Source organism: Nyctereutes procyonoides, unplaced genomic scaffold, assembly GCF_905146905.1.
Source record: "Nyctereutes procyonoides isolate TBG_1078 unplaced genomic scaffold, NYPRO_anot_genome, whole genome shotgun sequence".
Classification (NCBI taxonomy): Eukaryota; Metazoa; Chordata; class Mammalia; order Carnivora; family Canidae; genus Nyctereutes; species Nyctereutes procyonoides.
This window is the reverse complement of record NW_026575132.1, coordinates 21,961,094-21,970,291: the sequence shown is the minus strand read 5'-3', so window position 1 is coordinate 21,970,291 and position 9,198 is coordinate 21,961,094.

Genomic DNA, 9,198 nt, shown 5'->3' with positions numbered 1-9,198 from the left:
ACTCTTGAGAATATCTAAGTGGTATCATCTTTTCCTTTCTCTTTTTTCTTTTCTTTTCTTTCTTTTCTTTTCTTTTCTTTTCTTTTCTTTTCTTTTCTTTTCTTTTCTTTCTTTCTTTTCTTTTCTTTTCTTTTCTTTTCTTTTCTTTTCTTCTTTTCTTTCTCTTTTCTTTCGGTGCTGGGCCAGGTGAAAGGGTTGGAGAGCACATCTGATTTTACCACAGACAATTGCAGTGTAGGTAAACAATCTGTTTGGTACTTAGTTTTCTATGTAAAATGAGGGAGTAGGATCAAAGAATTTTATTTCTTGTGTCTCAAAGGAAATTCTAGGTTTCCCCCCAGTTGATAAGACAGAAACTGAGCAACCTTGTTAAAAAATATAGGAAAGGACTGCTTAGCTTCCTCCTCATATTTTGCATTCTCCATGCCACTCCTGTGGGCATTTCTTAGGGCTCCAGGAAATACAGCTTAAAAACCACTGCGTAAAATGATCTCTGAGACTTATTCCCAGTGCTAATAATCAGCAAAAATGCATATAGATATACTAAAGAAAAAAGAAAAAAAAAGTCCAATGTTGTCAAATACAAGTGTTCCCTCAACTTTAGAGTCTCTTTAGCTATAATCTTGTTATGCCATGGAGCAATTTGCATCCTTTAAACACATGCTGGCTTCAAACAAGACTCACGATGCTGGTGTCCGTCCCACTGTCAGTTTTAAATTTATAACAGTAAAAGCCTTAGAAGTCTTGTACTGGATTAGCTGGCCCATGAGAGATGCATTTGCATACACAATAAGTCATACTCTGTATTTGAGCATTGGTTACCACTTATTGACCCAAATGTTCATAACTATAAAGAGTAACCCCAACAAGTACTAGATGGAATTCCAGAGGCATTTTTAGTGTCCTATATGGGATGATTGGTTTCTGGTCTTTTTGTGCAAACTGCTTTAAATGGCTTCCCCTCCAACTCTATTAAGAAGGAAAATCAAAATGGATTCAAGAAAGCCAATTAGAATATATTTTACTTTCTTTTGCCAATTTTCTTTCGGCTTATACTATTTTCTTGTGAGAATATATCAGTTTACGTCTTGCATAGAGAGAGATATCTTTTGCATTTTTAATATTTAATTCCCGGCAAAATGCTCCTCGATGCAGTGGAAAGCTTATTATAATTAGTCCCTTGGATTTGATAAACATTCATGCGATTAAACCCAGTGATCAACACGCAAGCACACGTATTTATTAACTGGTATCTGAAGTATTATGGAACAGGAAAAAGTATATGTGGAAATGATAGAAAAAAATTAACCAGGGATTTAAAACTAAGCAACATGATGAATAATTTATTGCCTTTGGATAATTCTATTTATTTATTTATTTTTAAATTCATGAAGGCATGAAAAATTAAGCCACTGAACTATTTCCCTCTGTTAAGGGAAAGAAAACATCCAAAGCCATTAATATTGTGTCACTTTAAGAGAATTGGACCTCAGCTGGAAGTGCTTGAATTTTCTAAACCAAAGCCTGGAATTTTATTCAGTGATGATGGTGACTCTTCAGCTGGGCCATTGTATACAGACTAGTGCTGTATAAATCTTATGTTAATTGGAAAACAAGAGACAGTAAAACAAGAAAGAATAAGAGTTGCATTTCCCAGAAATGCAGATATTCTCTAATTGGCTATTTTCAGTGTCAAAGGTGACCCTTACACAGGAAAAATAACCAGAAAATGGGGGGGGGGGGGAGACAATACTTGAACAGGAAAGAGATTTACTTATTTATTTATGAACAGGGACAAGATTTAAGAGGAAAATGAAATTGTCACTTCACATAAGGATAAGAAATAGAACATTATTTAAGCTTGAAAACCATATTTTATTTATTTATAAGATTTATTTACTGAGGAGGGGAGAGGACGTGAGCAAGTGTGAGTGCAGGGGGGATAATGGGAAGGGTAGAGGGAGTGAGGAGTCTTTTTTTTTTTTTTTTTTTTTTTTTGGGGAGTGAGGAGTCTTAAGTAGACTCTGCACAGAGCAAGGGGCCTAATGCAGGGCTCAATCTCATGACCCTGAGATGAACCCAAGAGTTAATGCTTAACTGACTGCACCACCCAGGCACCCCTTGAAAAACATGTTTAAGAGATGAACTTGGGATTCTTAGTATCAGAGATTCTCTGTACTTACATGTTCACCCTCTTTCTTGTCTTGAATAATTGAAAAAGTTGAGTCATTTTATTTCTGCTTGCTGTAGGATCTTCCTGAGGTTTATTAAAGATACTGTTGTATAATAAAAAACTAACAGCACAAACATTAAACAATTGGGGAATAATTAAAATATTTTATAGTTCAACCATATGCTGGAATGTGCCGATTAAAATTACACCCAAAGAGGTACTAAGAATTATTTTTTAAAAAATAATACTTATTGATATGGGAATGCTCATCTGTAATATGTGAAAAAAAATAAGCAGACTACAGAATAGAAATTGAAGTTTGTTCTCAGTTTTATGAGAAAATGCAAATTTGCATATTGTGTATATAAAAAAGGACAGGTAAGAAATAAACCACAATTCATTTCTAGTCAGTAAATATAAACCCCATAAAATATATAAGCAGTCACTGCTTTGGCCATTACTTTGTATTTTTATGATAAAATCCTTCATATAAACATTCCTTTCATTTTCCTTTTTTAAAATTCTTTGTGCTAGCACACTGCCTGGTATCTAGTAGATTCTTAATTATTCACTGAATAAATAATTAATAACCCAAAGATACTTTTGCAATATTTATTTTAAAATATTTTTATTTAAACATATTTTTAAATAATTGTTGAGCATTTTATGAATATGTGTAATTTGTAAAAACTATAAAGGTATTAATTTAAAAAATCATAGAATGAAATGAATGTCAACCCATACTCTGTTACAGTAATTATAAATCTAATTTTGTAAAAACAGAATTAACAAAATTTTGCTGTAACCTATAGGTGAAGTGATAGAATTGAATATGTACTAATATCTTTTCATGATACAGAGTAGATGTAGAAAAGTTTAACAGATACATTATATTATTTATAATAAATAACCCAATGGATTGTCCTCAGTTGAAGACACTGTAAATTCAAATGAGGAAAAATGTGTTTAATTTCTTAGTCTTGTGTGGAGTTATTTTAATGAGGGGATTATAGATTGTGTATAGGCTAGTGCTTGAGAGTATAGATTCTGGAATCCAAATGCCTAGGTTCGGATCCAGTTCCATATTTAGCTGTGTGACCTTAGATGCATGGCTTACCTTCTCTATTCAGAATCAAATTTTTATGAGTGTACTGGAAGCATTGAATGAGATGACCCTGGTAAAAGGGCTTAACATAGCGTATGACACATTGTAAATGTTTATATTAGCAGGGTCTTTATTATGAAAACAAAACAAAAACTTAGAGTTAATTTTATTTGGGTTGCTTAAACTGGAAAAAGACTAGATCACGGCATGGTGATTTTTAAGGAGATATTTTAAGGGGCTAGATGATGATTGTCATGAATATTTTTAAAATTTGATACATAGTTATTCTATAAAGAAAAGATTATATAAAGTAGTATGTACATGTAATCTCATTTATACAAATGTTTTCCCATTATACAAATTTATAATACAAATTGTTTATCATTCATCTATCCAACTGTCCACTTGTCCAGAGAGATATCTAGAGTGACGGTAGCACTGGTTATTTCTGAGAGGTGTGACTTTAAGTGATTGCTCTATTCTTTATACTTTCCTATAATTGCTGAGCATTTTTTGAATCTGTGTAATTTGTAAAAACTCTAAAAGTATTATTTTAAAAAATCATAGAATGAAAATGAATGTCAACCCATACTCTGTTATAATAATTATAAACCTAATTCAGTAAAAACAGAATTAATAAATTTTTGCTGTGACCTATAGATGAAGTGATAGAATTGAATATCTACAATTATCTTTTCATGATACAAAGTAGATATAGAATAAATTTAACAGAGAATTTGTAATTAGGAGAGATGAGATGTTCACACATTTTAAAGCTTCATTTTGCATAAAAAGAATAGGTCTTATGTTCAGGAAGATTTGAGCAAATATGTCCTAATTGCATATGGTTGTAAGAGAGCATTACAAAAAGATATTCATGTTGGAAATAATTATTTGAAATTATTTCTATGCTATTTCTAACATTAATATTTTTAATACAGATGAGAAAGAACTACCTCATAATTATTAAGCAATATAGAAAATCCCCACAGAACAAAACCCCAATTATTGAATCCCATTTAAATGAATTGTTGTTAACAAACACAACTGCTCACTGCAGTGGATGCTGTTTTGCAGCCTCCAGATCCTAATCCAGGATGGAGGAGTTCAGTGCCAGCTGCTCAGCAGGAGGGATTTACCTTCAGCTCAGGGGAGCTGCTTTTTAAAAAAGGTCATGTCCCTTCCTGGGGAGCAATAGGATGTGGAAAGGCTCCCATCCCACTCCTTCCTCAAAAAGTTAGCTCAACAATGCTAAATGGCATGTTGATAAATTTTGTGACCCAATTACCATATCATCTTTATACCAACCACTAGGAAAACTGAGGAATTTAGGGTAAATATGCTTTTATTAACTTCTGGATTTTTAAAGTATTATTTTAAAGTACTATATAAAGTACTTCCTAGTTCTAATTACTTATTACTCTAGAACTGTAATTATATGCCTAAACTTCTGGCTTTGGAATCATTAATTTTAAGCACTCTTTATTGATGCACAATTAGGAACTTAGCATGCCTATACTCTCTGCCCCTCTTTTTCACTCCTTTGGGTCAGCTGTTCCATTGATTTTTTTTTTTTAATAGAGATAAGTATTAGGACATAGATTTATAAATGTATGTATGTGTCATTTGCATATGCATAGATATATAAATATATATAAATAAATATATTTTTTCTATATATTTGAGAGAAAGCTATAAATATATATATTTGAGAAATACTCGTTCTAGGATTTTGGATCCATTTGTCCATAAGTTAATTATACAACTTAAAACAAGAGATATTACATAATACATTATGATTATGTGAGTTTTATTTGTTGCAGAATTAAAGCAAGAAGTTCCTGATTGGATCTAGAGAAGCAGGAAATACAATGCTATGTCACTAAAACCATGATATTTGAAGGAGAATCTTTTCCATTTTAAGATGAAATGGATTCTTTTTTCTTTTACTCAGTAGGTAGCTTCCTATTCGGACCATGACTTTATTATAGAGCTTTTTTTTTTCTTCCCAGAATTTCTAAATGCATTGTTTTCTTTTTCTTTTTTTTCTTTTTTTATGAAACCCTTAAGATTTTCTACATTCTTTAAGAAATGTGATTGAATCATTCTTCCTAGGGACTTCTCACTTGTTATTATAATCTGACCTGCTTTACTGCTATACTCCTGGGATATCATCTCATTGTACTCTTGGGATGGTTTTACTATTTCTTAGGCTCCATTTCTTTTTCTTGGATTTCTTTCTTCATTTTTGCGGGAATATAGTGTTAAGCACTGTTTTCAGAAAGGATCTTGGAGTTTAAGTTTTCTGAGTCCTCACATGTCTGAAAATGTAATTCTTTTTGTCTACACATTTGCTTGGTAGTTAGGCTAACCATAAAATTATAAGTTTAAATCATTTTTCCTCAGACATTTGAAGTCATTACTTCTTTTTCAGAGTTCCGTGTTGTTAGGGTTGACCTTCACCAGGTTCTTTTTACTATCAAATTTGCCCTCCTTGCAGGCTCCAGGCTTTCAGAGCTCACTTTTTCGTCTTGCACTTGAGAAATTTTACCCGAAAATGGCTAAGTTGGAGACTTTTGTCATTCACTCTTCTTGACATTAGATGACTTTTCAATCTGAAATGTGTGTAATTTTTAGGGAAATTTTTTCTTTGCTTTGCTCATCTCTTTGCTTTAATTTTCTGTATTATCCTTATGGAACGCCTAGGAGACAGATGTTGTGCCTTCTGGATCTAGCTTCTGTGTGCTTTAATTTTCCTCTGCTTCATCATTTTGTCTTCTAGCTTTAAATTCCGAGTGATTTATTTTTGTGTTATCTTTCAGATGTCTAACTTGGTCTTCAGCCATATCCATTCTTAGATTTAATCTCTCTAGTGAATTTTATATTTTGGTAATTACATATATGTATGTAATTTCCAGGAATCCATTCTTGTTCTCAGATTCTTTTTTTTTTTTTTAAGTAGCAACCTGTGCTTATTTTATAGATATCATATTCTATTATCTTTGGGGATAATTACATATTAATTAGAATGGAAACAAGGTATTTCCAATTATTTGTATCAGTTCTGTTTTCCTCACTGTTATTCTATTTATTTATCTTGGTCATTCCCTCTCCTGCATTTATTTTCATCAAATGTCTGAGAAGACTAGGCTAATTTGTGTAGATGACTAGCGCAAGTCTCCTTTTCTGCTGAGTAAATGTTTACTTAAAAAGACCTCTTTCTTGACTGGGGAGGTATGTTGGTTGAAAATATCTGCAGATTCTTTAGTACTTTCTTCCTCAAGAGATGAGAGTCCGTCTGTCTGCCCCTTGATCCTGGTTAAATTCTGTTACTGCCTCATGAACAGAATGCAGTGAAAGTGGTGATGTGCCGGTATCTGAGACCAGGCCTTAAAAAATTAGCAACATCTACTTCTCGTATCTTGAAAGCAGCTCTTGGCACCTGGTTGCCATGCTGAGAGGAAGCCCAAGCAGCCTTATGGAGAGGCCACATAGGAGAGAAATTCAGGTCCCCAGTTGACAGCCCTAGGCAAACTCTCAGTCAGAAGACAGCACTAGAGCAGCCCCGGTGGCTCAGCAGTTTAGCTCCTGCCTTCAACCCAGGGTGGGATCCTGGACACCCAGGATCGAGTCCCATGTTGGGCTCCCTGCATGGAGCCTGCTTCTCCCTCTGCCTATGTGTCTGCCTCTCTCTCCATGTCTCTCATGAATAAATAAATAATAAAAAATATATATATAAAAAGAAGACCACACTAACTGGCCTATGATGTGAGTAAGTCATCTTGGAAGTAAATACTCCAGCCCCACTCATGCTGTGTGGAGCATAGATGAGCTGTTCCCATCAGGTTCTGCCCAAATGACTGATTCATAAGGAAAAAAAAATGCTTATTGTTGTTTGAAGCCATTAGGTTTTGGGATGCTTTATTACACAACAATAGAAGAGTGGAACAGAGGCTGAATACAGGATCTGGGCAAGTTCTGGTGGAGTAGTTTTCTTTTGAGGTATGTGGGCAAGGAGCAGCAAGGCAAAATGAAGCTCAGGAAACATTATGCTGAGTGAATCAAGCCAGGCACAAAGCCAGACTACATACTGTATAATTCTATTTATATAAATTTGCAGAACAGAGAGAACTTATCTGTAGTGATAGAAATCAGATCAAATAGTTGCCTGGGTGGAGAATGGAGAGACTAGCTGGGAAAAGTCTTGAGGGGACTTTTGGGGTAATGAAAATGCGCTATATCTTAATTAGAATGGTGGTTACGCAAGTATGTACATTTGTCAGTGCTTATCAAACTCTTCCCTTAAAATAGGTACATTTTACTGGATGTGAATCCTACCTTTATTACATTGATTTTAAAAATATGATTACTTTTTCCTCTACCATATATATTCAATGGCTCAATGTCACTTAAATTTCTTTCTCTGGGATTCCAGGCTTTCACACGATTTGGCAAATGCATTCTCCATGGCTCACGCTTACCGATCCACTCATTATTCCCAAACATGAGTGTTTCTTCCTGGCATGTATGGCTCAGCTCCTCCTATTATCTCTTCACAAAAGGCTTTCTTGCCATCATTACTTAATTATCGAATCCTACTTGTCTTTTAAGGCTAAAATCTAATGAAAAAAAAATCTTTCTGGATTTGACAATCTGAATCACCTCTTTTTCAGCTACAACAGTAAACTGTTTGCACCATTTCTGTAGAATGTGTATTACTATGCCTTCCATTATAACTAGGCGTGTATACATTTGTTTCTCTCACCAGACATAAACTCCTGGAGGATAAGGCCTTTTTCTTATTCAACTTGTAACTTTAGCTGTTCTTTGTCTTTGGAAAATGCTCAATAAGTCTTTGTTAAATTGAATTATCTGAACAGTTCTAAAATATCTTGTTTTGGGATAGGGCTGACTGCTAATTATGATTATATTCTATTGGCTAGTGTTTCCCCCTCCCCCATTATTTCAAATAGCTTTGTTTTCATCCTGTGATATATCTTCCTTGTCCTATACACTGCCATCCATTCTTCTCAAAACCTGCATTTTATCGACACCTTTTATTCCAAAACCCTTCCTTGTAAAGCCACCCATCTCTCCCCTACAGGCTGGGCTAGGTTTTCTCTGGGTCTGCTGGACTTTCAACACTTTGAGACTTCTTGTGCCTTGTGCTATGGACCACATAAGTTAACCCTGAGCACGTGGCTCCCTCTGCCTTATTCTATTAATAATCCTTTCTTCATCTGGCTTTGCATTCTAGAAATCTGTAAAATATCTCATATACAGGCTGCCTCCTTTCTCGTTCTTTTTGCTATTTTGAGTTCATATTTTAAAACATTTACTAATATTTTAGTATAGATAGGAGATGGATATGAGGATTCAATGCATTACTTTTAACATATTTCCAATATGACATTTTATCATACTGGAATCCTTTACAATTATACTTTGTGTGTGAGAGCCTGTATGTGCGTGTGTGTTATTTTTGCAAATCACTTCTCTCTATGGGGCTTCACTTCCTCGTTTTTAAAATAATTGAGGTGGGCAACACGAACTTTAAAATATTTCAGGTTTAACATTCTAGTGCATTAGGGTTCTAAGCAGATAAAAACTTATTTTTCCAGTGTTGAGAATTATTTTTGTACACCTACCTTAAGATGCATTTATTAGGGAGAGAAAAGAATGCTGTAGATTTAAGCAAGCTTACATATGTTCTAGCAAGGATTCCCATTAGACAGCTTTTGAATGAGCTAAAAAAGCATTTTTTTTTCCTCTACAGAAAATTCTTGATTCCATTTTGCACAGAGATCTGATCTTCTATGACAAAGCCAAAACAGGGGTTGAGGAACTGAATCTCTCCTAATCCTAAAATGATTCAGTATGTGCTGTAGCAGCTCCAATGTGTATGTGTAGCTTTTTAGAA